The sequence below is a fragment of the Cornus florida genome, unplaced genomic scaffold, assembly GCF_030987335.1.
Source record: "Cornus florida cultivar Cherokee Brave unplaced genomic scaffold, ASM3098733v1 CherokeeBrave_3.0.0_Hap2_Chr01, whole genome shotgun sequence".
Taxonomy (NCBI): domain Eukaryota; kingdom Viridiplantae; phylum Streptophyta; class Magnoliopsida; order Cornales; family Cornaceae; genus Cornus; species Cornus florida.
In genome coordinates this window covers 24,793,360-24,798,067 of record NW_026775571.1, presented here as the reverse complement: position 1 = coordinate 24,798,067, position 4,708 = coordinate 24,793,360, and the positions used below count along the sequence as shown (strand labels likewise).

The window sequence follows — 4,708 nt, the reverse complement described above, 5'->3', positions numbered from 1 at the left end:
ACAACGAAATACAGATCGATCACTCTAAGATCGATCTGGAAAATGCTTCGATCGATCGAATAGGTAAGAACTTTCAGACAAGTTCGAATGATCAGATAGAGATCTGTTTGATGCAGGGTTCAAAAATTTTCTAAGTGTTGGAACTGTAGATCAATCTGAGGGAATATTCGATCGATCTTGGAGTACTCAGATTGATCTGAACTGAAGTTCGCTCGATACACAGAGAGGTAAAATATGCAGGTTTGATGCAGGAATGAATGTTCGATCGATCAAACATCCTTTGAGATCGATCGAACAAGTGTAAAATGCCTATATTCAGAATGAAAGTGCATGCATTCTCAATCACAGTTCCTAGCAATGTGTATAAGCCCAGAATATATCTAGACAAGGCAAGAAATGAAAGGTAAAATAGAAATGAGGGAGGAATAGGGTTGTAAACCCTGCGAAGTATTTGCTAATCTTTAATGTCTCTAGCAAGATGTTGGGCTCTTTTAGCCCGGATCAAATATCTTGTTATGCATCCCCTCCTTGGCAGGGTGACAAATACTTTGAACCCCATCCAAGAAATGGTTCTTTAAGGAACTTGTTGGATTTGGATCAAAATACATTAATGGTCCCTCTTCAAAATAACTCTTGGGCTTCCATGCCCTTTCAAACTTTGCTTTCGAAGCAATTTTCTTTGAATCCTTTTTGGTAAGCAAACCATGGGAATATTCAATATCAAGTAGAGACTCAACTTTATCAAATTCATTGGCAATGCATTTTTCAACAACACACACTTCTTCATGGTTGTCTATGGAATTCGGGGTCGGATTAAAGATGTTCAACTTCACCTTCATATGCCCAAATGAGATTTTCATTATCCCCATCCTACAATTTATGCTGGTATTTGCGGTTGCCAAGAAGGGACGGCCAAGGATAATGGGAATTTGGCTCTTGGGGTTCGGAACCGGTTCTGTATCTATGACAACGAAATCAACGGGAAAGAAGAACTTATCAATCTTAATCAAAACATCCTCTATGATACCCCAAGGCTTTTTGATAGATTGGTCGGCAAGTTGTAAAACCAACGACGTTGGTTTCAAGTCTCCTAAGCCCAATTTGACATACATTGAATAGGGAAAAAGGTTGACACTTGCTCCTAAGTCTAGAAGAGCTCGATTAATGACATGGTCACCAATGATGCAAGATGTAGTAGGTGAACCAGGGTCTTTAAACTTTGGGAGAGTGTTATGTTGTAAAATGGAGCTCACTTGCTCGGTCAAGACCACTTTCCTTGGTGCTTGGCTTTTGTTCTTCCTCTTTTGGGTGCAAAGATCTTTTAAAAATTTAGCATAAGCCGGAATTTGCTTAATTGCATCCAAAAGCGGAAGATTGATCTTCACTTTCTTAAACACATCAATGATTTCGTTAGTCTTGGTCTTTTATTTTTCAAGAGAAATGGATCCTTTCAAGGCATCCGAAAATGGAGCTTTAGGCTCAAAACCTTTTTCAGAATTTTTCTTTAAAGAATCTTCAACACAAGAAATTTTCAAATCATCTTTCAAAACTTTGTTCAAATCATTTTTCATTACTTTTTCAACAAAGGAGTCATGCATATGCAATGAATGAGGAATAGGATGTGAAACGGGACAGGTGTCAACTTTTGGTTGCACCGGTTTACTCTCTTCATTGGACATACTCACTTGGTTATCCACAATTCTCTGACTTCTGAAGGTTGTCACCTCATTGACATGTTCAATTGTGTGACCTTCCGATGAGGAATGCGTCTCCACAACACATTGTTGCTTGGGTGGTGCATTCAAAGGCATCTTCCCTTTCTTTCTCGTATTCAAGGTACTAGTTATTTGCCCGACTTGGGTTTCTAGCTTAGCAATGGATTGAGAATGGGAATGAAGCAATTGAGTGTTCGCCTCTAGAGTGCCTAGAGCGGTCAACACTTTCTCCTTAAAAGCGGGACTCCTAGAATTTCCTTGAGAATATGATGATTGGTTAAGAAAATGAGAATTAGAAAATTGATTACCATGCGATTGAAATGATGATGATCTAAAACCTTGGGAACCTTGGCCTTGCATTGGAGGTGGAACATACTTGTTTTGAAAACCCCCTTGGGGAGGGTTTGAGCTTTCCCCTTGGCTTTTCCAAGGGAAGTTTGGATGGTTCCTCCAACTTAAATTGTAATGAATGCCATAGGGATTATTCCCTTGGTTGACAAATGTAGCATTGACTTGCTCATGGATTTCATTTGGCACATGTCCATAGGGACAATTGGAAGTAGAATGTAAAACACTAGAACAAGTCATGCATGATTCATTGGATGCACGATGATGAACATGATTAGGGGAGGAAGACATTTGATTCGCCGAAGTTTGGTTAATAAAAAATTGATCAAGCCTTTAAGATAAGGATTTCATCTCGGCGGCTATGTCATTGGAATTGTCAACTTGATATAAGCCAACATTCTTCCTTCCACCAAGATTTCTACCATTTTTAGAAGATAAGGATCTATGCATTGAATTCTCACTCATGCTTTCATACAATTTTCACACATTATCCTTATGCTTGTCAAGATAAGAACCACCCATAGATACATCAACCATACCCTTGTGACTGTCCGGCAAACTTTCAAAGAAATATTGGACTAGTTTCCATTTAAGTATGTTATGATGTGGGCATTTCTTAAGAAAGTCATTAAACCTTTCCCATGCCTCATGAAACATTTCCCCATCCCCTTGAGAAAATTCACGAATGGAAGTTCTCATGGCATTGGTCTTAGAAACCGGATAGTACTTCTTCAAGAACTCTTGTTGCATTTCTGCCCAAGAAGTTATCAAAAAAGTCCTAAGATGGTTGAACCAATATTTTGCCTTGTCTTTAAGGGTAAAAGAAAAAAGTTTAAGTCTTAAAACCTCTTCCGGCATGTCTGTATTTCACGGTGGAACACATTTCAAGAAACTCATCCAAATGCTTATAAGGTTCTTCACTTGGAAGTCCATGATAGTTGGGAAGCATTTGAATGGTTTGCGGTTTAATCTCATAGTGATGTGCTCTAAATGGGGGTAATTGAATGCAAGTGGATACATTGTATTTCATTAGGCACATAATGGTCTCTTAAAGCAATAGGAGGATTCACAACTTGCGGTGCTACTCGAACACATTAATTGCCTTGCATAATGGGAGGTTGTGGAGCAAACATTGGCCGAGGCATTCCCAATGGAATTTGGCCTTGTTATTGTGGTGGAATAAATGATCTAGGCATGCCTAATGGTAGTTGAATGATTTCATGATGCACATTAGGGTGGAGGATGCCTTGTTGGTCTATGTGACCAAGGTCATCCACATGGTCGTCATTCAATTCCTCCATTTGTGAAATGGAGTGATGAGAACTACCTCTTCCCCTAGGATTATGTACAATCGATTCAAGATGCAAATTAAGAGGGACAAGAATAGGATTTAATGACCTACGACCATGCAAACACTAGCTAAACAAATAACAAGCAAATAACAATCACTTCGCCCCCACAACAAATTAATCAACAAACATTCTCCACATACATTGATCCTATACTCCCATGCTTGAACAACATGCAAAGTAAAAGTAAATTACCTCCACATGGGCTCACGATTTATCTAAGAATTGAAAAACTTGCCACCACGGGGGCCGACAATTTAACTAGAGATTGACTTAGAAAGATCTCATAAAGGGTCCTTAAGCAACTTCAATTAAACTTTTAAGTTTCAAGCCTTACTATGCTTTGCAATTTTTAGATTTTAGCTCCATTTTGTGCTTTTGCTTAGCTTCACTTGGCTTCCTTGCTTTCAATTCTCCTTTACTCAACTTCTTTACTCAATGCACCTAATCAAATATGAACAAACACAATAAGTAACAAAAGTAAAATAAAGTAAACACATGATCAAAAGAGTACAAATCCTTATTTGTTTCCAAAACACAGCGTTGCCAATTTAATCCCCGGCAACGGTGCCAAAAACTTGGTCAACCTACCGTGGGGTCAACCAAATTTGTGCAAAATAGTGTGCCCAAGTTTTAAATTTATGAATGCCACTACTACCTCTAACTAAAAATATAGCTAGGGTGAGTAGGGTGAGTCCCAAGGGATTGTGGGTGCACTAACAATGGAAATAATGTATAGGGTTAGTAGGTCGAATGATCAAGAGATGGTGTGTTTGGTTGATTAGACTACAAACTAAACTAAACAAGTTCAATGTAAAATAAGCAATTTAAATCAAATTTATAGAAAACAAGAGAGTGAGGTCTTGGGGTCTAGAGGCCACCACTAAACATCAGCATTCTAGACATTCAATGTATAATTAATGAGGGGAAACATGTGTTGCAATTTGAGACTGTGTGATTGATTGTTTCAACAAGTATGGATGACCAATTAAGCATATATTGTCTAAGTAACCTAGTGAATAGCACAATATATCAAACTACGCCATTAATCTTTCCTTTAAGCTCACAATCCAAACACATCACATGGTTAGAGAATGATACTACTTACATTCATAAGCATAGAATATCAAACAATCAATCACACTAAGGGCACGAAAATTAACTAAATAAACTAAGGGAGAGGCACAATCCATCAAGACATGAGTATGAACTATCAAATAAAAGAAGTGTTAAATCCAACTCAACCAAAGTTTGGAATGGCTTAAGGGAAAAAAATAATAAAAAATAAAAAGTGGT

The 4,708-nt window shown here is 38.0% G+C and overlaps 1 non-coding gene across 1 annotated transcript; it reads left to right on the top strand.

Moving 5' to 3' along the window:
* Positions 1-2,658: 2,658 nt before the first annotated feature.
* Positions 2,659-2,765, top strand: LOC132283699 (small nucleolar RNA R71). Its single transcript, XR_009472112.1, has one exon. It is a non-coding gene; the product is annotated as a small nucleolar RNA R71 (small nucleolar RNA).
* Positions 2,766-4,708: the final 1,943 nt, after the last annotated feature.